Below are 25,048 nucleotides of genomic sequence, written 5' to 3'. Positions count from 1 at the left end.
CAACGACAGGGTCCCCCGGGCCGGGGTCAGGCACGCGTCGCTTTCTCCCGGCGGGCGGCCGCCTTGCAAGCCCCTCGTCTTTGTGTGAGAAGTAAGTGTGGGGCCAGCCTACCTCGCACAAAGGCGCGCTGCTCCCTGACGCGCTCCGCTGCTGGCGTTGGTACCCGGCACCTTAGCCTCCGAGGTGGCGAGAGGGCGGTTCCGACAGCGGTTGCAACGCCGGAGTAAGAAGCCCGTCCGGCTCAGGGCGGCTCTCGCACCCGGCGGCCTCGCGCGTCAGAATTAAGTGGCGGGGCGGGCCGAGGGCGGGGCGGGGCCGCTGAGTCATCGCCAGGCCACGCCCAACTCCTAGGCCACGCCCCCCGAGCTTTCAGCCTTGCTTTGCCCTGGTGGACTCAAGATGAGAGCTCTGAATCTTTGGTCAGGTGGCAGGGGCCACTGTTGTGCTGATTTACTTTCCTTTGCTTGGGGACCCAGGAAAGGACCAGGAAGGTGGAAGGAAAAGTTGTCACCTGTCTAATAGAAGATGACAGCTGCAAGTTGACTGGGCCCACAATTTAAAATTCATTATGCATATGCTTGTGCGTTTATCTCTCATCTTTCTGTCTCTGCTTTGTAGATGTGTGTCTCTCTGTCTGTCCCTCTCATGCTCTGTCTCTGTCTGTCCCTCTCTTGCTCTCTCTGTTTCTCTTTCTGTTTGTCCTTTCTGTCTCTGTCTTACGTCTTTCTGTATGTACCTGTAGCTCTCTTGCTATGTGACTGTGTCTCTCTGTTTGTGTGTATCTCTCTTTGTCTCTGTGTTCTCTCTCTTTTTGTTCTCCCTCACCCCTTTCTCTCCAGTCTGTTGAAACCCTGCCAAATATTTTTTGGAAAAAATCAAACAAGGAGTTTGTTATAATTACATAAAGTCACAGTCAGTGGGTCAACCCACTGACCTGGGTTCTGACCTGGGTTTTCCTCTCTACCCTCATCAAAGGGCAGTTGGAGATTTCCATCAAGGAAAGACTGATCTGATCTTTTAAAAAAAAAGTCTCTAATTCTCCCGAATTGTTTCCTGGCCCTACCCAAAATTCCAAGGGTGCCATTTACATGAATCACGAGTTCAAAAGCAGGCCCTGTCTCAGGGTGAGAACAAGGCCAGCAGGTTGATGGATTCCATACCAAAGCCTTTTAATTTTCTTGGCAACAGACGACTAAGGATTTATTTATTAGGAAACTTTTCTGACTCAAAGAGCTTAGGTCATATTTGCACAGGGGGGAAAAATGCTGTCGGTGGATTTCAATGAAAACATTACCTATTCCAAAAGTTTCAGTCTTGTGGAGTGCCCTTAGCCAGCTCCTGGGCATCCTCCCAATCCAGGAGCAATAGACTCACTCACCCCAGGATTTACATTACTTCACATTAGTCTAAAATACAACATGTAAGAGTAATAATACTGTCCTTTTGCCGCTTTCTCATAGAGGTAAGCCAACAACAATTTCCTCAGAGCCTTCCCAGTCCCAGGGGCTCTCTGCTGTGCTTCACTCGCCATTCACCTCCATGCAGGGCGCTTCTTCTCTCCCCTGATGGCTCCATAGTTTCCAAGCAGAGGGATCCTGCCTAGACCCCTACCCCTCCCCCACCGGTGTCAACTCCTAAGTTCTGAATAGGATGAGCAGCTATCCCCTCCCCATCTCCTCTAGTGCCTGCCACACTTGCCTCTGGGCTCTGTGACCACAGTATGGTAGGGGTGTCCTAGCCACCATTGTGTCAGGGTCCCAGCTGCTTTCTGGGTGAACTTTCCAATCAAAACAAAGCCATGCTGCTGCTGCAGCTACAGTATCTATTGTTTCAGCTACTTTTCCTGCCATTGTGACAACACACCTGATGGTAACAGGGGAAGGAGGGTTTACTTGGGCTCACGGATTCACAAGCGTGTGTCCTTCCCGGTGGCTGGTGTATCCAATGGTGACTTTACAAAGGAGTGTCCAGGAGCAGACAAGAGTGAGAGTAGAATAAGCTGCCAGTTATCATTTTCAAAAGCCCACTGCTAACGATCTACACCCTGAAAATACCGTAGCCCCCAAAGCACCTGGGACTCTGCTCAGCCACTGTGCCGCTCTGTGACCACTGACAGCGAGATTCTGCCTCTGCCTGGAATACTTCTAACCACGCCCAGAATCCAAAAGCCTCTCTGAGTCTAAGGCTCCTCTGAAAAGCCTTCCCTGACCTGCTCTAACCGAATGGGTTCTTTCTTCCCATCTGTTCTGAGCACAGCATTGTAATGATCACACTGTTGTTAATGTGCATTCCCTGAGAGCATTTTGTACCTGACATATAAGCTTATCTATACATCCTTGGGCTTAATTTAGCATGTGCCATATAAGAAGTGCTAGTGCCCAGACTGTATGCTCTCCTTCATTTACAAATTGAAATCCTGACTACCCCTATCCCAATAGAGAAGTGTTTGCCAATAATCCCTAGATAGAGGTAATTAAGGTAAATGGGATCATGAGTTTATTATTAGTGACTCGCCTTGTTGCTGAGGCAGGATACCTGGAAGGAGCAATTTGAGGAAGAATGTATTCATTTTTGACGCATAGCTCAAGGGGACCTAAATACCACTATAGGAAAGGCATGTAATAGGAATGTGAGGTGGCTGCTCACACTGTACCAACCATCCAGAAGCAGAGAGAGATGAACGCTGGGACTCAGCTCTTCCTCCCTTTAATGTGGTCCCAGACTACAGCCTACGGAACAGCATCAGCCACATTTCAGGTGGGGCTTCTCGCTCAATTAACCTAACCTTTATAGCATCCTCACAGATGTACCTCAAGGCTTGTCTGGTGACTCTAGACCCTGTCAAGCTGACAGCCACTATTAACCATCATGACGATCTTATAGGAAGGAAAGTGACAAGCTCCCTTCTCCCAATCTCTCTCTCTCTCTCTCTCTCTCTCTCTCTCTCTCTCTCTCTCTCTCACACACACACACACACACACACACACACACACACACACACACACACAAAGAGAAGGCAGCCATCCAGAAACCGAAGGCCTTACCAGAAAACAATCTTCCTGGCATCTTGACTCTTACATTCCAGCCCCAAAAACTGCATCAAAATAAAATAAAGGGCCTTATGAATACCTCTTAGTCTGTGGTATTCTTGTGTGGCTGCCTGATCAAATGACCTAAGAAGCATTATTTGGACTCTCACTTTGGTAAGACACTACCCTACCAGTGCACCTGACTTGTCCCTCCAAAACAAACTGGACCAACTTCCATGATGCCAAGCCATTGGGTAGACTGCCTGAATATGGTAAGTGACCATATGGTCTTTCCCTTCTCTGCCCTCTCAGAGAAACGGAAACATGGTTTGTTTGGCCATCTGAGATAAAAATGCCTTCAATGCCTGCCCTGTGGTGTTGGGTACCACATTTCCTTTAACCCCCAAACAAATAAGAATGAGAGAAAATATTTACTTTGATTTTTTTTTTAATTCAATTGGCAGCAGACAATAGCCTTGTATGAAATCCACTTTAGGAAGCTAACTGCCTCACAACCCTGGGGGAACCACAGGGTTCTGATCCAGGTAAGCTCAAGTAAGCTGATTTAATTTGGTTTTCCGTAGAACCATTGTAGGCAGTCCCTGGAAATAGGGCTTAAAGTTAGAATCATTTGTGTTCACAGCTTCATAACATCCATCACAGTGCCTGCACCACAGTTACTGATGATTAGTGCTTGTTGCCCAGGTGATCCTAGAATTTCTGAGAACAGCTGGACATCCTAGAGTACCCTCTCCATGGGGTTCCACACTCCAAGATGAGTCTGAACATCGACATTACCCTGGGAATGTCAGGAAAACCAAGGACATAGGAGCATATTGAGTTGCGCTTAAACTTTCATTTCTGGCTGACTCAATTTTTTATCAGAGCATGGGAGGCCTTTGGCAGACTGGCTATCACCAAATGAAGCACAAAAGGAAAACTACTCTACAGTGTGTTCTGAGTCACCTAGCCCACCATGATGACAGATCCTATCATCGCCCATACCTCCAACTTAGCACTCATTCATAAAGTCACCTGTGAACTTGGCATTAGTCTTGTGTATTTACTGTGATGTGAGAGAGGAACCTCAAATTGATTCCCAAAGGAAACTAAAGAAAGACAAAAATAAGCATTTAGGGACATAAAGTAGAGCAAAATCAATTTGGATTAAGACATGCTGGTTTTTGTCATTTTCATTATGCATCATCTTGCAGCCCATACTTTGTATCCTAACCATCATCTGAGGGGGTTCTGAAGAAACAAGGTGAGCATAACTGCGCCCTAAAAGAAGTTAATCCTTGCATATGTACAAATCTTCACTATGTCTCATGTGAGTCAATAATTCACTCCAAAAACAAAATACAATTTTCATTTTGAATCCTATGTGGAAGCCATGACTTTTATCCATATCATATTTTCTAATGTCTACATTCATTACTTAATGCATTATAACAATTACGTCAAACCTTGGGTCTTAACATAAAGATGAGTGATTTGCTCACAGTGCAGTGACAGCATAGACACAGCTCAGCTGTGATGTTTCCATCCTGTTCCGTGTAGCCTCTGTTTGGCTCTGCCATTGGAGGTCAGCCAGGGATTGGCTTGCCCTGAGTAGCCTTGAAGGCCAGAAGCTGACTAACACTGTCAGCTTGGTCACTAACGCTGTTCACTAGGTCCTCAGCATGGTCTTCTAACTCATCATTAACAAGAGTCTTTCTTCCCATACTACTTTGGAATATACATAGCAGTCCCAAGCTCTTCTCTAGATAAAGATGCCTTTCTGTAGCAATCAGATGGAGGCAATTCCTCAACCGAGGACCACTCTTCCCAAATGACTCTAGTTTGTGTCAACTTGGCAAAAACAATTGACAGGACAACGGAGGGGTACAGTCTCCAGAGATGTATTCTAATTAATAAACAGCCCAGAATCATTTGCCATTGTACATTAAACCCACAAGATAGGTTTGATAGGTCCGATAATTTATTGTTGGTCTTATGTCTTAAACTGATAGACCAACAAAAATATTAAATTTCTATATATTTGTCTCTTCTTTAATAATAATGAGAAAGGAGCTAAAGAAGAAAGGCTTTAGACAAGACATAAGCTAAGGTTGATTGGGTTGTAAGCCAGTAGGTATCTAAAGTTCATTCTATGTCATATTAAATACCAAAATTGTAAAGCAAAGTACTGGAGACTACGTGGTTTAGAATACCACTCATATATCCCTCAGCTCAGATCCACCCTGACTAGTTTCCCTGCTTTAGAAAAAAAAAATCACAAAGATAATTCAAGATATTGACAGGGTTTATGGTCACTCTCCCACACACACCCAGTCATGGAGCCTAAGGTCTTCTAAGCTCGTTCAGATCAATGGCAGAATTTTCTGCCTGTGGTTGTAGCAATAAAGTTCATGGGGTTTTTGCTGGTTGTCAATCGGAGCCATTCAAAGCTTCCCACATGCTTCAATGCATGGCCCTTTCCACCATTAAGCTAGTGGTGGCTTGCCAAATTCTTCAGCATTTCTAATCAATGTCTTCCTTTTTAGCCTCTAGTGAAAGGTCAGATCATCTCCATGTCTTACAACCAATCAATATGAGGCCTTCCCTGAATCTTCAAAATCCCATCACAAGATGAAATGGTTTGAAAATGATTTGAGCTGTACCTTCCCAAAAAGCTAATGTGTTGGAAGTGTGGCAGTGGGAGGATGAGGACCATTAAGAGATGGAGCCTCATGGGCGGTCAGTAAGTCACTGGGAGCCTGCCTGCAGAAGAGATTCTGTGAATTCAGCCCCTCTGACTTCCTGTTTCAAGATGCGATCTCTTCCTACCACACATAGCCCAGGTTTGATGACATTTAGTTAGCATTAGCTCTGACAGAATTCAAACTGAGCTCAATTGATCCTGAACTTTTAGCTGATAAACCCCTGAAGTAAATAAAACTTGTTTTTTTTTTTCATAAAATTATCCTGTTTTAGATATTCTATTATGGTAATGCAAAACTGACTAATACACAACAGGGCAAAGTTTATGGTAGAAGAAATTGAGAAATATATGGGTGCTCTATAGGTCAGCAATTTTGGAGGATACTTTAGAATTCCATCCATACAGTTACGCACATGGGTAGATGGGTACAGAGGCAGAAAGACAGTCTCTATAGAATTTCCAGAACTTGGATCAACAAGTTGGGTCAGCTGGTAAAGGTGTTTGCTGCCGAGGGCAACAACCCGAGTTTGATACTCAGAACCCAAATGGTGGAAAGGAAGAAAGATTTGCCTCCTCCATGTCACCCTTTAACCACCACAGGCACACCCTGGTATGCATGCACAGAAAATAAATATCATCAAGTGTTCTGCTTTAAGTAAAGAACTTGAGGTCAAGTAGAAGAAGGGAGCCCTGGGAATGTATCCTGCAAAGAGTTCAGCAGTTACTCAGGTAGACCAGAAAGCCAAGGACTCAGAATGCTTGTGATGGTGGTAATTGGTTAGCTATATTTCTATTCAGTTACCCAGATTCCACAGTTGGACATGTAGTCATGTTCACTGAGCCCTGGTGACCTCAATACTGAAAAATGGGAAAAGAAAAACAAAGTTAAGAATATGTCACCCTAATTTCATCACTTAAATAGCAGAGTGATGTGAATACAGTATGTTCTGCTTATTTTGATTGCCTGTTTGACACAGTTATTATATAACTGTAACCCAATAATCTATCACCCTGGGACTTCATTTATAGAACTCACTTGTGGAATATTTTGGGAAAAGTTCTGTGGTTTGTTATGCAAAGACAGTGGACCCATGCCTTCTAAAGGGAGGGATTTTTCTAGGTTAGATTAATTGAGGTAGGAGGATCCATCCTAGATGTGGGTGTTACCATTCTGTGACTGAAGAGGAAGAAGGAAACTGGCTGAGCAGTGACCCTGATCACTCTCTGGTTCCTGACTGTGGGTGCAGGGGCAGCTCCAAGCTCCTGCTGCATGCCTTCCCCATCATCATGGATGGTTTGACCCAACTGTGAGCCAAAACAAACCCCTCCTTCCTTGAACTGCTTTTGTTGGGTGCTTTCTCACAACAAGAAAACAAGTGACTAACTCAGAAGGGATGGGATGGCATATATGAATCGGCTTATATCCAATACACCAAACGAGCACTCATGAGCAAACAAATAGAAACGTTTCATTAAATATGCTAGTAGTATATTAACAAAATATGCTAATGGATAATGGCATGATAACAAAAATAAACATTCTCCCAGTAGAACCCACCCACTACAGAGCACTTCACAGACTTCCTGTCTGAGCTACATCCCATAAACTGACTGAAAATGTCATGGTTTTTAGAGAGCTGAAGAACTAATTTCAAAAAAAATTTACTCTACGTATTTCTTAAAACATTTTATTTCCTTTTAGAAGACACATGTCCTATACTGTTTGGAGTTTAAAAAGCGAAGGGTCTCTGTAAATCCTGGTTCTGATTTGTAGCTATCACAAAGAATCAAGAGAAACAGCTGTTAGCCACATAAACAATTGCCAAATGGTGCAAAGATCTGAGTTTCACATCTTTTTTTTTTACATGAATCTAAAACCAGGAAAGGATTTCCTGAGGTCTTCCTGTGTGTTTAAAATGAATAATCTATTTAAGAAAGAGAGAGAGAGAGAGAGAGAGAGAGAGAGAGAGAGAGAGAGAGAGAGAGAGATGGGGGTGGTGCTCAACTACTCATCCTGTCAAAAACATTAAGAGAGCTAACAGTAGAGATTAGCAGATAATTGAGCTGTTTCTCCGTCTGAACAGTGACGTTCATCCCTCTGTAATTCTTGTTTCATAGGACTAGCTCAGAGGATGGTCATACCACAGTCTACTGAGGAGTTTCTATGATCTGTTCCAGGTAGTTTTTTCTTCCTCTTGACATTTGTTGTCAAAACATTTCCATCGGCAGGAATATCCCTCGGAATGTCTGGATAGGTAATAACTAGCCCATTGCCATCTTTATTCATCTTGGGCTTGTATAATCAAGCAAGTCCATGGAGTGAGGAAATGGAAGCTAGACCAGGACTAGGGAGATGAGTTCAGGCAGGAGCTATGGGCCCGGCTGTTAGGAGTGCTCGCTCACTCAGTTCCCAGCACTCACGTTGTTACATGCTCATGGCTGCCTGTAACTCCAGCTCCAGGGGATCGAACTCCCTCTCCTAGTTTCCAAGAGCACCTGCACACACATGGTACATACATATACACGTGAATATAAATAAATAGACAAATAAATGAACAAACCTACAGAGATTTGTTTTTTTCTGGTTTCAGCTCTGCCACCAGGTGACTCTGGTATTTAACTCACTGTGTCCTTCATTCTCCTCTGGACCCAATAAGTGACTCTTCCTATGTACAAAACATTCCACAGTAGTAGTGTTACCAACAGACTTGGTTGGGGAGCAAAGCTGTTTGATCTACTTGAAGTTTACTAGCAAAGTCCAAACTTCAGAGAATGTGAAATCTTGCCAGAGAAGGTTTTCTTATTAACTCTGCTTAGAGAAGCGTGTCTCCCACATTTAAACTGCTAATGATTACTGGATTTTTAAAGTCCTTTCCCACTGATAACATTCTCCTGTTTGCTCTAACCAACTATAATATGAAACAGAGCTCTAGCTAATATCCGCCTTCCCTGGATCGTGCTTGGGAGGAACACAAATTAGAAGGAACGATAAGGGCCAGAGTCTAATCCAGGGTCACTCATGCAGGCTCATCCCGGACATTTGCCATCGGTGCTAGGGACATGCTGCCCTGTCCTCAGCTTGCAGCTTGTCCCAGGACCTCCCTCCTCTAAACAAACAGCTGAAAGTCATTGCAGGCCACAGGGATGCACACACCTGCTTTACTCAGCTCAAGTTTCCTCACAACTGTAGAAGCCATTTGTTATCAACACCATTCATATACAAGTCCATGTAAGGAAGAAACGGTAAGCTATTATAGGCAGTGTCTCTTTCTGTAAGAGATCTAGAGACTTGATAAATTCCTGTCCAAAATAATGACAGAGAGGCAGAGACCAAAAAATCCACATAAAGGGAACAAGCTTTTAAAAAGAAACAGAAATGAAAAGGAAGGAACCAGCTACAGATGCTCAAAGCCAGGAAAGAGAAGACAGATAAACTACAACTCACTTGGTCTGGAAACTGACATGGAGAGAAATAGAACTTGACTGCGCATGCCCACAGTGAAACAGGAAACCTGGAGACTTCTACAAACTTTCAATCAATGAGTCAGCAATTAGAGCTCACTCACAGAACCAGAAGGACGTAGCGCTGTGAAAAACAACGTCTGCTGTTGTGGTTGGTGTTTGGTTGTCTGGTTGCTTGGTTAGTGTTGGGTGGTTGTTGTTGTTGTTGTTGAGACCTTGTTTCTTTGTGTAGCCCTGGCTGTCCTGGAACTTGTTCAATAGACCAGGCTGGCCTCCAACTCACAGAGATCTGCCTGCCTCTGCCTCCCAAGTGCTGGGATCAAACTTGTGTGTCACTAAGATTTGTTTATTCTCAACTTGCTGGGAGATCCTTTAAGAGATGGCTTACCAGTGGAACTTCCCTTCTTGTCCTAGAACCCGTTTATTAGGTATAGCTCAGATAGTCTCTTTGCCACACTTTAAACTTCAAGACAAAACTTTCCTATCACAGGGCAGCATCTACTTAGGCAACCGTGCCAACCTACTGTTTTCCCTACACAGGACTCATCCTTGCTCTCTCTCTCTCTCTCTCTCTGAAAGTGCCTGGGAGACAGTGCACCCCTCATGGCATTCCACCTGCCTTCCTTCCGGCTGCTTCTGGAATATGCACAGCATATTATACACAATTCTTCAAGCCATCCTGCAAGGCAGCCACATGAGCTCCTGCTCAAGAAAAGCACTGCTTCCTCAGTTACTCTGAGCCAGACCACTGGCTTTTCCTTTATTAAAATCAAAGTACTCGCCGGGTGTGGTGGTGCACGCCTTTAGTCCCAGCACTCGGGAGGCAGAGGCAGGTGGATTTCTGAGTTGGAGGCCAGCCTGGTCTACAGAGTGAGTTCCAGGACAGCCAGGGCTATACACAGAAACCCTGTCTCAAAAAACAAAAAACAAAAAACAAAAAAAAAAAAAAAAAGTCCAGTCATTGTCCCCCCTCTCATTCCCACAGTCCTCCCCACTGTCACCAAGAGAATGACCTCTCCCATCTCCCAACAGAACTCCCGACTCCTGGAGACTTAAGTCTCTCGAGAGTTAGGTGACAGTTAGGTGCATCTTTTCCCACTGAGGCCAGACCAGGCACTCCTCAGCTGTATCTGTGTCGGGGGGGGGGGGGGGGCTCAGGTTAGCTCATATATGCTGCTAGGTTGGTGGCTCAGTTATACTCATGATTTTTGCCTTACTTAGCTTGCAAATTTTGAAAGTAGATGAGATTAATGTTTGCATCAGAAATCCATATTAAAAGCTAGACATATTTATCGAATAGCCCAAACACGCCATAGATGGGTATAGCAAACTTAGTGATCAAGGCATTGTGTTTAGGACGTAGAAAGCCCTGAGTTCAGTCCTTGGCTCCAAAAATTAAATAAAAAAGTCAATATGATGGAAGAATGTAAGGCCTCACTGGGTCTGGGGAGATGCCTTAGTGGTAAAGAGCACATACTGCTTTGCAGAAGAACCAAGTTCAGTTCCAGCACCCATGTCAGATGGCGCACAACCATCTGTAACTCCGGGGACACATGATACCTTTGACCCCTGTGGGAACTTATACTCACATGAATATAGACACACAGAGACATACAAAATGCACATAATTTTAAAATAAAAAAATTTGAAAAATGTACAATGATAAGTTGAGTAGGGTAGTTCACACCTATGATCCCAGCACTTGGGAGGTAAAGAAAGGCCAAGAGTTCAAGGTCATCCTTGCATTTATAGCAATTCAAGGCCAGCTTAGACCAAGGAAAAATAGATATCACTATAGTATTTCTAAGTTATATAAACTAATAAAACAACTTAGTAGTTTATTCTTTCAAACTTTTGTAGTAGTATACAATAGAGTCTAATACAGGTTATTTTCCTGCTGCATTGATTAAGAGTCCTGAAAAAATATAACTTACTTTATTTTGCTTCTTAAGTGTTATTTACTTTTCCACTTTCTTAGAATTTTCAAAACGACATTCGTTTATTTAATTGCAGGAACTAGCACATGTGCCATGACACAAATGTAAAGGTCAGAGGACATCCTGTGGGAATCAGTAGCCTTATTCCGTGTGGGTCCTGGGGACAGAACTCAGGTCACCAGGCCTGACAGCAATCAACGCTGCCTGCTAAGCCATCTTGTCAGCCTGCACGATTTTTAAATTATGGTTATGATCTGCTGCAGACGGGAGGACTGAGCACTTCACTGGGATCTTGATAAAACTGGACTTGGTGTTCACCACACACTTACCAGCCCTGCTGTTCTCAGGGTCAGCTTTATAAATAAAAAGAAGAACCTGATTCACCCCACAGAGCTGCTGGAAGCATCTATGTCCAAACCGCTAACAGCAAATGAACAGAGAGAGCGTGTTGTTCTAACTGAATTTTCTACTATTCTCGGTGCCTCCCCCATGACATGCAATAAACCCAAGGGACTGATAATGATGCAGGAAATTAATATGCATGAGCTGGAGCTCCACCAAGAAGCCGATAGGAGGTATTGTCCCTCTGCCTAGGTGTAGACCTGGTATTACAAAGTAGAGAGACCCAGTTGGCATATTCCTGGCAAGTCCCACGCAGACTTCTTTCTTGGCTTACAAATTTTCATTGAATAAAGAGAAGATGTAATGACAGATACCCTTGGGTCCCTTATAAAAAGCAGTAAAAATAGTGGGTGAGTAAAAGTTTAAAAATAAAGGAGCAGATGGGTGGGAAAGACGGGGAGAGGAAGAGGAGAAACAGGCAGGACAGGACAGGACAATAAGAGAAGAAAAACAGGCAGGAAGTGTTAACCACAGGCGTGTTTGGAGTAGGAGGGAAGAGAAGGAAATGAAGAGGCAGGAAAGGAAAAGGAAATGGGCTGGAAAAAAGACGAGGTATTTTAAGGCTGTGTGTACGTGAAGGTCATGGACTCGTTAAACTGTGAACTAAAGACTAAGGAAGCAAACTTTCCGTTGAGGGACTGTTGCACACCAAAATAACAGTATTCACAAGGAGTACAGTTGCTGTACACACGAAACGGGGACACTTAAATCCTTGGAGAACAACCCTGAAGCTACAAATATGGGAGAGACCAGGCCTTGTGCTTGAGAGACCAAGCCACATAGGGGAACGATGTGTAAGTGGACGAAAATCAAAGCCCCCTGATATTCCTAGATAGCATACAGATGCATAAATTCGTACATGTTCAGATGCCGTGAAAGTAGAAGCAGAAATTGTCCAGGGGAACAAAAGGGATGAGGGGGAGGGGGAGGGGAGACATGGAGGACCACAAGGTGTGAGGAGGAATATGTCGTCTAATTGTATGAACTGTCATGCAACCTTTAATCATCTCAATACACACAGAGAGGGTGAGATCAATTACATTGTTCTACCTTCATTTCTGTTGGTGTGACAAATACCCTGACCAGAAGCAACTTTGTGGGGAAAAAAAGGAAAAAAGTATTTGGCTTATGATTCCAAGTCCTAGTCCATCACTGAGGGAAGTTAAGGCAGGTACATGCAGGCAGGCCTGCTTGTTATGCCACATACATATCACCTGCAACCAAGGAACTCAGCCAAAGCAATGCAGTAGCGTCATGGAAGATGTTGCTTACTGTCCGGCAGGAAGACTTGCACTCAGCTAGCTTTCTTAGGCAGTTCAGGATCATCTACCTAGGGACTGGTGCCACCAAACCTGCAGTGGGTTGGGCCCCCTTACATCATTTAACAAAGTCAAGACAATCCTCCACAGACATACCCACAGGCCAATCAGATGTAGTCAATTCCTCAACTAAAATGCTTACACTAGATAGTCCTAGCCAATCGGATGTAGTCAATCCTCAACTGAAATGCGTACACTAGATAATCCTAGCTAACAGTTAAAGCTATCATAGGCAGGCATCAACTGAATAGGACAGTGTAAAATTGTTCCTATTTTTCCATTTGAAAGGTTAATGTATCAAATTTCCACAACTGATCACTTTTTAGGATTGAGGAAGCATGGAAATAATGGTGTATATTTGAATATGAAAGTGGAACTGTGAGTTAAGATAAACTGAAGAAAACCAAGCACAAGGTGTCCTGTGAGTGAAGGCAGGACACAGCCTGTCCAGGAAAGGGTGATGGGAGGAGAAGAAACAAATAGGGAAGGATCATGTAGAAACAAATAGGTAGGCAGCATGGCAATAGCCTAACCAGACACGGACAGGAGTGGAGCCTCGTTGCTGTTTGGATTTGAGAGTATCTGCAAGCCCCAGATTATCTTATGGGTTGCACCTTGGAAAGACCACAGGCATGTCGCTAGAAGCACAAGTCCAGGTTTGTCGGGGGTTTCCTTAGGTGCTCCCTGAGTTTTCATTTGGCGTCCTAATACACCCAACAACCTCCATGCAACCATTAAGTCCCTGGATTAGAATTATGATAATGAATTTGGGGGTCCATTCATCCCTTGGATTGTGAAGAATCTTGGGTCCTATATTTTAAAGTATTCTTGGTGTGCAGTTTGCAGTTTATCATATAAGGATATCTATAAAAGTTTTCTTTTTATTTATCCTTGGTAACTTCACACATCTATAAAACATATTGTGATCATACTCATTCTCATTGCCCTCTCCCTTACTCCACTTCCTCGTTTCTTATCAAAAGGTCCCTATCTCACTTTTCATTCAGAGAATCATAGTTACACTTTAAGCATTTATATTGCTCCAAACTGCAAAATCTAAAAGAAACTGGTATATTTCTAGATATACAGAACTACCAAAGTTAAATCACGAAGAATGATTTTAAAGACCTGTAATATCTAATGAGAAAGAAGCAGTAATTAAAAACCTTCCAAAAAAAAAAAAAACAGAACCATGATGGATTTTGTGTAGAATTCTACCAGTCCTTCAAAAAGGATCATCAACACTCCTCAAATTGCTCCATAAAATAGAAACTGAAGGGGTACTTCCAAATTATTTTACAAAGCCAGCATTATCCTAATATCCAAACCAGACAAAGAATAAACCAACAAAGAAAGAAAGAAAGAAAGAAAGAAAGAAAGAAAGAAAGAAAGAAAGAAAGAAAGAAAGAAAGAAAAAGAAAGAAGGAAGGAAGGAAGGAAGTTATAGAGCAATATCCCTTGTGAACATAAATTCTCAATAAAGATTATCTACCATGATGAGGTTGACTTTATCTCAGAGATTCAGGGATAAATCAACACACAAAATCAATAAATGCAATCTACCATATACATAAACTAAAGGCCAGAACCACATGATCATCTCAGTAGATGCAGAAAAGGCCTGTGACAAAATTCATTTTCCATGTCTTTGTTTATAACACACCAAGTTTAGTGTTCCATGCATGAGCATGTATGCATGGTTATTTACTGGGCATGTGGCAGCTTAGCAGTGACTACTCACTGAAGGAAAATGACTCCTCCGTTCCAGGCCTCCATTTATCATCAACAGCTAGTGTTTTCTTAAGGTATAATTCAACCCATTTAAAAAATATAACTGTATGCATCAAAATTTATGTCTAATGAACTGTTCTATGAATGTTGACAAATTCAGACAGTTATGTAGCAATAGCACAATTATGGTAGTCAATATTTTATCACCTTGGAAGGCTGACTTCCAAGTCTTCATGCTTAGTCCTCTTCTACTGTCCCCTCCACTCCAGCAGTCCCTGCTGTAGCCTCCCCTGCCTGGAATAGGCTGACTTTGACCTTGCTGCCACTGAGCATGAGACCACCTGGAGTGGAGCCTTCTGACCTAGATGGCTCTATTGTTCTGTCACCTGCCACTGCTCTTCTACAAGACACTGCTACCTGCTGAGGCCCTTGAGATATTCCGGAGACAGCATCCAGCACATGGGCACATCACCTACAGGCTGGTGACAAGCACCAAGAATGGATTGGGAGGGGATGAGCCTCCCCTCTTTATAAGCTCAGACTCTAAGTAAACTCGGGGGCCTTGATAAAAAAAAAAATATGTCTTGGCCTCCTTTATTTCCCTTGCCATTTTCTCCCATACAGCTCCTGCCTCCCACTCAGGAACCCAGTTAGTGTGACTGCAGACAGCTACACCCTTCGACTACTCTCTGAGGCTTGATTTATAGTGTTTGCCTTTTCCAAAATGTTAGACTAATAATGGTATTTTACAGTGAGATTTTTTTCACTGAGATTTATTCGTGTTCTTTGATGTATCTGCAGTTCTTGCCTTGACTGCCAAGTGGTATTCAGTGGTATCCAGTGAATGGACACACCACAATGTATCCATTGATGGTTAATGCTTCAGGACTTGTTTATAGGTTGAGGTGCTATAAACATCTCATATATGTCATGTGTATATGTGTGTGCACGTGTGTGTATGAGGGTCTATGATGTACATGCATGGTACATGTGCTTGTTAGTATAGGTGTGTGCACATGTGTGTGTACTTGTCAATGTAGGTGTGTTCACATTTGTGCACATGCATGTGGAGGTCAGAGGTAGATATAGGATATCCTTTCTTGATTGCTATCTGTCTATTTTTTGAGACAGGGCCTCTCACTGAACCTGAGTGAGTATTGATTTGGGTAAGCTAGCTGTCAATGAGATTTGGGAATCTATGTGTCTCTGCCTCATCTCCCCAGTCCTGGGCTTGCAGGCATGCACCACCATATACCATATACCTTTATTCATGGGTTCTGAGGCTACAGCCTCATGTTTGCACAGAAGGTGCTTCACTACTTGAGCCACAGGTTCAGATTTCACAATACTCAAGGCAGAATCAGTGGGTTGATGTTCCAAATGTTGTGCTAATTTCCAGCACTGGAGACTGTGACTTTATTAGGAAATGCAGCCATTGTAGATTCATCGATTAAAATAAGGTTATTCCAGAATAGTGTAAGACTTAATATGGTGGGTGGTGCTGGTGGGGGTGATAGCAGTGTGTGCACACAAGCAATGGCACATGTGTAGTATGCATAGGGAGGTCACAAAACAACCTCAGGTGTCATCCCTTAGTTATTGAGAAGGGGTCTCTCGATGGGGCTCTCTCTGCAGCTGCTGATTCTGCTAGATTGGCTTGGCCAAGAAGACCCAGGGATCTTCCCATCTCTGCCTCCCCAGTGCTGGAATTACTAATGTGCACCACCATACCCAGCTTTCATGTAGAGGCTGAGGATCAAACTTGGGTCATCAGACCTACACAGTAAGTACTGAGATATTTTCCTAAAAGAAGAAAAGCACAGAACCTACTCCATAAAGAGAATATGTCCTATGACAGTGGATACAGGACTGGAATGCTCTACCTACAAGACAAGGAATGGCAAGACTTACAAGTTTGTAAGAAGTCACAAAAGAGTGGAAAGGATAGTTGTCTGTGAGTTTTGGAGGCTGCTGACTTTCCTAATATTTGTTAGTATGTATGGTAATAGTGTGTAGTATGTTTTGCTTCATAAAAACCACCCAGCTGCTTTTCAACATGTATAGATTCCCACCAGAAGGACGTAAAGGATCCAGATTATAGATTTCTACATTATCAGTGTTTTTGAGTTTTGCAATTCTTGGAGGTATATGATACTTTTTATTTCCCTAATATATTATGATGCTGAACATCATTTTTTGTGAGCTCACTTGCTGTCTCTAAACCAATCCATGGTGAAGAGTCTGAGAAATTCTTTTAACTACTGTTTTTGGTTTTGTGTTTTCTAAATGAGTTGTAAGAGGTGGTTTTTTGTTTGTTTCCTCTTCTCTTCCTTTTCTCCCTTTTGCTTTTTCTTTTTCTCACTATGTTGCCTAGACTGGCCTCTCAATCCTCTTGCCTCAGTCTGCCCAGTGCTGGGATTCCAGGCTTACATAACTACACCTTGTTTGTTAAGATTGTTAAAGGGTTTTTGCTTGTCAGTTTGTTTTTACTCCCTTGACAGATTTTTATTGATTTTTACTTACTTACTTACTTACTTACTTACTTACTTACTTACTTACTTACTTACTTATTTGAGACAGCTTTACTCTATATTTCATGCTAAGTTCAGGACCATCCTCCTGTCTCAGCCTTCCAAGTGCTAAGATTACAGATGTGAGCACCAAAAACCACTCTATGAGCGTTTGAAAAGTATTTTCTGGTCATCTGCAACTTTTCAAAAATTATTTTCTTAGTTCCTTTTGAAGAAAAATAAAACCTTTTTGAGTATGAAATGGCGTGAGTCCTTTCTTGTTGTTGTTACTGTTTTTGTGTCCTCTATGAAAACAAATTGGCCCAAATCAATATTCCAAATACATCCTCTTGTGTTTTCTCCCAGTGTTTGAATATTTTTACATGTTCATATGGTGCTTGACAGGGTGGCGCCCTTTTGCTGTTCCATTCTTTCATTGTATAGTCACTCTGTTGACTTGGCTTCATTTATTAAAAGTGCCTGGCACATTAATTATCTTTGTACTGATTGATGTTTATCACACATCAGTTGACTGTGCACTTGGGTCAGCTTCCAGGCCTCTCTGTTGTGTTCCTTGTGTCTGTTGAGCTGTCCTTCCACATCACTCTTTGCCTTGCTGTATTGAATGCCTTGAAATTAGGCTGTGTGGATTGTCTACTTCTGTTCAGAAGTTGTTTTTGTTGCCCAAGTTCCTTTGTTATTAATACACTCTCTAGATGTATATGTTTGATTGTCCAAGTATCTGTTGATTGTTTGCTTGTTTGAGACAAATTCTCATGATGTAGCTCTGACTGTCCTGGATGGAGCTCATTATGTCAACCAAGTGGGCCTGGAATCAGAAAACTGCCTGCCTCTGCCTCCAAATGCCCAGCTCTATTTGCTAGATTTTTTTTTCAGAATCAATGATAACTCAATCACTGAGCACAACAACTAACATCCAAATTTTTAAGCCATTCTAAGTTAAATCCACCAGTACTGCTACAGTACAGATACAAACAGATCCACCACCTGAAACAGGGTCTCCACTATCTACATTTTTCTCCTCATCTCCTGTCCTCCAGCCCATTCTCCTCTTCTCCCACTCCATCCTTCTGTCTGACTTGGACATCCTACCTACTCTCCCAGTGATTGGTTTCTTTATTCATTAGAAGGGTCACAGGAAGTCCTGAGTATGTGATTAACTCCTAGCCCCTCTTGAGGAAGCTGAATTAGCATCAAAATACAAACAGCATCAGGGTTACCCACAACACATCCTCCTTTCTGTCCAGTTAAAAGACTCTTATCTCATATAAATTGAACACAACTATTACCATTTTGTAATTTATAAAATACAAGAGAGACCTAACACCGAGTCCAACATTTTTGTCAATTAAATAGAAGACTCTGCCATCCATCTTAAAAGACTTATAAATATGTCATATGTTATAACCTGGTTTAGCTTGTATACTATCTGAAAACTATTTTCTTAAATATATTCTCTCAATGCTAAATAGCCTGGGTTGGTTATGAGACTATAACTAGTCTTCAGTCCCATCAGAAATCTGAGAACGACCAATATTATCTGAAAATATAGGAAGCCTAACACATCTTCCAGAACTGAGACAAGTTGTAGAGACAGCTGCCTTCCTATGTAGTTCCTGTATGTCAGGAAGTTGGAGCATCGGTCTTCAGCCTTCTGGCTCAGGATCATCTGACAGACCTTTGTACTGCAGAATTTTGAAGGACTGATCATCCTAACTTGGCAGAGATTATCAGTCGACTATTCCGCATAGTGTGTCCTTTTTCTGGATAGTATTTTGTCTGTAGATGAATAAGCAATTTCTGCCCAGTGGCCACCTAGCCACAATGTGCTCCCTCACCTGTAGGTAGAGATGCTCAATTTCTTCTTTGAATCCACAAAAGGGGAGCTGCTAGGAGCAGATATGTCTCAACAACAAAAGAATAAATAACATTAAATGTCACATTGTGTGAATTTCTGACATTTTCAAAAACCAACTATCTATGTAAAGTTATCTGGACTGTTGTCTGTTAACTACTCTCAAATATTTCTAATTAAATTATCTGAAAACACCCTAATAATAAACTCAGATCCAAGAATTTGTTACCTGGCCCTTAACTCGCAGGCTTAAACATCTCAGATCAGTTTATAATGGCATTTATAGAAAGACTGGCTCCAAGTCTTGTACTTTTAAATTTTTTATATCAAAAGAAGAAATTTATACCAATAACAACCTTGATTCTGTATCAAAATAAATTCTGTACCAAAATAAGAAATTATGACTTCAACTTAGTAACTATTGTAAAGATTTCTACCAGTCAATTCTATCTATTTCCTCCCTGTTTCAATTATGGCCATTTCAAAATTCCCCAAAAAGACAACTAGAATAACCACCTCTAGACCCCCAAGTCCAGGGAACGAGGTCAATAACTCTTCATAACTTTTTCAAGCTGAATATGAGTGTTGAGATATCTTTGGGGGGCAGAGAGAAGAGTAGAAAAAATAGGGGAGTTGGTTGGCCTTAAGAAGGCCACAGCAGCGACTGTTTTAGTCTCTGATGTCTGTGTCCTGATTGGATCTGGCTGAAAGCCCAAGAGATCAGGAGTTCAAAGCAGGTCATTCAGCATGTCTGATGATGAGACTCACCAAGGCTGTATATTCTGTAATATACAGATCTCAAAACAAAATTTTAGTATCATCAAGATATCTGTATGGATTGTATTAGTCTGTGCAGGGTGTTCAGACTAGTTAGGATGAAATTTTGCTCCAATCATAAGTCTTCATTTGTGCCAGGTAAGGGATGACACAAAGAATATTTTTGTTTGTTAGTTTGTTTGTTTGATTCACCTGAATTTATTTTCAGGTGGTCTTCCTCTGTCACATCTGATCCATATCATTCTGGAAGGTGTATAGACACTAATCACTTTTTCTAAAAAATGCAAAGACAAAACTTTCTCCCAAATCAGCATATCCTTGAGCCAGTGACCAGAAAAACCTTTAGCTCGACCTCTCTACCAGAGAAATAATATAACCACAAAACTCAAAATCACACCCATTTTGAAAATTAAGACAATCTAAAATAAATGAAGTAAACTAAAATACTGTACGAGCCTATTCTTGGGCGTTTTCTATTTAGTCATGCCAGGAAATTAACCCAAAATTCCTGTGGAGCCCACAAACAAAAAATATGAGTTCCCGCAGGCTTTAATATACCTCCTATATTTATGCTCTCTACCTGGAGCCACAGACATCTATTTATTAATATCTCTTATCTATCTGTTATGCTCTCTATCTGGGGCCAGTAAATTTTCCCTATTCTAGTTTCAAACCATGGGCGAGATTCCCCATGTGATTCAGACAAAAATTTATATATAAATCTATCCTAAAAGCAAATAATCCCAATTTTTTAATTAAATCATACTCCAATTGACATCTGCTAAGGAAACAGGCAGCTTCCATTCTCTGGCTCTTGGTGATAAGAGCAGCCTACACTCAGAGCCCTCTTTCTTTGTTTCAAGATTCCTGCACATGTGTCTCGACTCTGCTCCACTTGACAAACCTCCAAGTTTCTAACTAAATTTCAAACTGATAGGCTAAGAATCATACATTTCTAGTGGATTCTTGCCTGCCATGTTGGACGCCATCTGTAACATGAAATATTAAAAAATGCAAACCATACTTACTGACAGGCCCTGGCAGGCTGACTGGCCAGGCACTGGAGGATATGGCCGGCCTGTTCTCATCTTGTGGTGACTCTCTGACTCAGAGCTCTGAAATCTCTCCACCCAGTTCACTAAGGTCCCATTGGTGGGTCACTACCACGCCAGCCCCACACTTCAAAATTCCCACAGCCTTTTGGGGGTATACTTCTTGCAAACCCACGCTTTACTGTCGTACCTTTCTCTCTGGAACCTAGTCGAGTTGCCACATGAAGAAAAACGCAACACAAACTTAGTTCTGAATCAATGGTAACTCAATCGCTGGGCACAACAACTAACATCCTAATTTCTAAGTCATTCTAAGTTAAATCCTCCAGTAGCGGTTCCAAACAGATCCACCACCTGAAACGGGATCTCCGCTATCTACATTTTCATCTCATCTCCCATATTCCAGCCCACTTTCTTCCGCTTCTCCACTGTGCCCTATATGCTAGATTTTAATTAAATCTGTAGGTCATTATGGGGAAATGGACATCAACTAGCATTATAACAATATTTTCTTATATGGAAACATGTTTTTTGGTTTGGTTTGGTTTTTTGCTTTTAATTGTATTTTTCTTTCTCCTCTCTAAGACAAGGCTGAATCCTAGGCTGGCCTAAACTCATTACATAACCAAAAATGACCTTGAACTCCTGATCCTCCTTCCTCAACCTCCCAAGTGTTGATACATCAAGCGTGCACCACCATACCCAGTTCATAGCGTTCTGGGAACCAAACCCAGGGCCTCATACAATGTGAAACAAGCACTTTTCCAACTGAGCTACATCCCCAAGTTCCAATATCTTTCCATTTAGTTGGGTCTTCTTAGGCTTCTTTCTTCTGTATTTTGTCATTTGGGGTATACAAACCTTACACACACTTTGTTAACCTTATTCCTGAGTATTTCTTGGGTTTGATACTATCATAAACAACCCAGTTTTAGCTTTTCAATTTCCATTTTTACGCTAATATATTAAAAAATCTAGCTAGAGTATTAGTACATTTCTATAATCCCAGCACCCAAGCACCAAGGATACTGAGGAAAAAGGATTAAGTTGCAAGCCATTTCAGACCTTACCTTCAGGCAGTAAGAACATTCAGCTAGCTCTATTTGGATTCTTTGAAAGCACACATTAAGTTGCTGTGCAGATTAGATTCCATTTGTGATTCTGCTGAACTGTATTTTTTACTATTTGTGACTGACTCCTACCACACACTCTTTGGCCTCGGATCTGGAATGTTCAGACTCTTGTGATCCTATTGAATGAAATACTTCCTCCTGTGGTCTGCTTTTTTAAACTTAGGTAAAATGGAGCATTCTGTGGGCTAGACAAAACCAAATGCCAGAGGGACGAGGGCAATTAAAGCAAAGCATTTGATTAAAGAGTTAAGGCCGAAGACTGAAGAATATAAAGGACAGACAGGGGAGTTAATGCTTACCTTCGCTGGGCTATGAGTCTATCAAAGGAAATGAGATACTTGGCCTAAAGAACTCCCGGAGGTTTCCAAACTAGAAGCATCTGTTGAATTGAGGTTCAGGAAGGAAAGGGGCACAAACCCAGACTGATTATTTGAGACTTCCTCAGCCCATCAGGGGAGGGACAAGCCTCGCTCAGTAAGGCTCAGCTCCTGGAAACAGAAGAGAGTACACAGATTGAAAGACATAAAAGGAAAAGGTCTTTAGGGTGGAAAGACCCACACGACCATCCTGCAGCCAGAGAAGGTATACTACAACAGTGAATACTTGACTAAATCAATCCAAAAATGCTATGGTTCCAAGGTCTTGATTCCTCAGCTAATGATAGCTCGTGACAGAAAAGCCTCTCTCTACCTCCCTGTAAAATAAGACACCTGCCATTTTAGCGTGGTTTTCCCACCAACACATTTAATAAAGTCTATTTTTCATCACTGACTCAATAAACATTTGTGTGTTCACACTGGGACTAAGCAGGACTTCATGACTTAAGAATATGGAGATTTAAAATGGGTCACTGTCCTCCCCTAGCTCAGAGACTTCTAGAAGAGACAAGACAATGGGGCAAACAGTTATGATGTCATGAAGTACCACAGTGGATAAACAGCAGGGGATTCATAACACATGGGAGAGGGCAGTCAAAGAAAGCTTTGAGATGACAATCCTGTGTAAGAAGCATGCTAAACAAAGAAGTGCATTCTAGAGCACTAAAAACCCTTAATGTGACTAATTTGGCACAGGTGGTTCTCAGAAATGAGAACTTTATAAACATAATAAATGCTTTAAACAATTTAACTTAAACATATTGGGCATCTACTTCCCAGTTCATTTGACTGTCATCTTAAGGTTTTAAGCATAAACCTTTCCTTTTTACATTTTTATTAGATATTTTCTTTATTTACATTTCAAATGTTATTCCCTTTCCTGGTTTCCCCTCTGAAACCTCCCCCCCCCCTGCTCCCCAACCCACCCACTCCTGCTTCCTGGCCCTGGCATTTCCCTATACTGGGGCATAGAACCTTCACAGGACCAAGGGCCTCTCCTACCATTGATGACTGACTAGGCCATCCTCTGCTACATATGCAGCTAGAGCTGTGAGTCCCACCCACCATGTGTTTTCTTTGGTTGGTGGTTTAGTCCCAGGGAGTTCTGGGGGTATTGGTTAGTTCCTATTGTTGTTCCTCCTATAGGGCTGTAAACCCCTTCAGCTCCTTGGGTACTTTCTCTAGCTCCTTCATTGGGGACCCTGTGCTCTGTCCAGTGGATGATGGCTGTGAGCATCCACTTCTGTATTTATCAGGCACTGACAGAGCCTCTCAGGAGACAGCTTTATCAGGCTCCTGTCAGCAACCTCATGTTGACATCCACAATAGTGTCTGGGTTTGGCGGCTGTTTATGGGATGGATCCCCAGGTGGGGCAGTCTCTGGATGGTCATTTCTTCAGACTGAAGCATAAACCTTCTTGATGGGTTCTCAGTTTTCTTTCTTACTGAAATATCACCCAAATTTCATCAACTACAAAACATTTACACTATGTTTCTTTAAAAATAGAACAAGACCGTGTATTGAGACTCTAGGGAGATGGTTCAGAGGGAAACACGCTTACCACGTCTGCATGAGGGCATGAGTTCAGATCCCCAGAACTCACTCAAAAGCCTGATACAGTAGTGTGTGCCTCCATGATCACAGCGCTTTTATGTTGCAATAGACAATGGGAGAATTTCCAAAGAATTCTCTCTAGAGAACTGGCTGGCTTGGCATGCAGAGACTCTGTGTCAAATAGGAACAAGGTAGACGACTGAGGACTAACACCAAAGATTGCTTCCTGATATCTGCATGCATACCTTGGCATGAACAAGCTCCCCTCACCACACCCCCACATACAAACATACAAAGAGATAGAGAGACAGAGACAGAGACAGAGAGACACACACAGGGAGAGAGAATGAATGAGCCATTGAAATCTTTTTGAATCTCACTTTTTTATCATCTGACCCAATTTCTCTCGCCCACACCTAATTTGGCAATAACCTGTCTTAAGCAACTCATCATCTTTTTTTTTTTTTTTCAGGCATCTCACAAATGCTTGTAATTCCAACTCCTGAGGCTCTGATACAATCTTCTGGCCTACTACATACACATAATTTTAAAAATTAAAAAACAATAATTGTACAAATACAGAGACCCACAACCAGACAATATGCAGGGAATGAAAGACCTCAGAATCTTTATCCCTAAACGTGATGTCTCCATGAAATCCCTCCCCTCACGGCTCAGAGAACTCTGCAGAAAAGGAGGCAGAAAGAATGTGAGAGCCAGCGAGGACGGAGGACACCTAGGAAACAAGGTCCTCTACATCAACAGGATCTACACACACAGGAACTCACAGAGACTGAGGCAGCATGCCCAGAGCCTACATGGGTCTGCACAAGACGGGCTCCTAGAGCAGAAAGAGAAGTGGATATATGCCCCTATAATTAACCCAGAAGCTAGCTCTAGGATAACTAATTGCAAATGAAAATTTAGTTTTCTCTAAGGGAATCTCACTGGAAGCAAACTACTCTAAAGTGTAGGCCGTGTGCCCAGCAGTAGATGCCCAACTGAAAATGAACTCAACGCCATCTTAGCAGGTTCCTGTCTCATAATGTCACTCCAGGGCTCTTCCTGTCCTTCCTTTCGATTTAATCATTTATTTATTTTACCCATAGATAGATAGATAGATAGATAGATAGATAGATAGATAGATAGATAGATAAATAGATAGATAGATAGATACACACAC

The 25,048-nt window shown here is 42.2% G+C and overlaps 1 protein-coding gene across 2 annotated transcripts in view; it reads right to left on the bottom strand.

The window, feature by feature from the left end:
- Window positions 1–25,048, bottom strand: part of Fam107b (family with sequence similarity 107 member B) — a 222,469-nt gene that overhangs the window by 67,399 nt on the left and 130,022 nt on the right. The window contains exon 1 of one of the 2 annotated variants that reach the window (XM_021215513.1): window positions 113–287. The exons of the other annotated variant lie outside the window; for it this stretch is intronic. The gene's annotated coding sequence lies outside the window, so the exon portion shown is untranslated. Of the gene's footprint in view, window positions 1–112; window positions 288–25,048 lie in introns of those variants that run through there. 2 annotated transcript variants of the gene reach the window in all.

The sequence above is a fragment of the Mus pahari genome, chromosome 16 (genome assembly GCF_900095145.1).
Source record: "Mus pahari chromosome 16, PAHARI_EIJ_v1.1, whole genome shotgun sequence".
Classification (NCBI taxonomy): Eukaryota; Metazoa; Chordata; class Mammalia; order Rodentia; family Muridae; genus Mus; species Mus pahari.
This window is presented reverse-complemented; position numbering and strand designations above follow the sequence as displayed.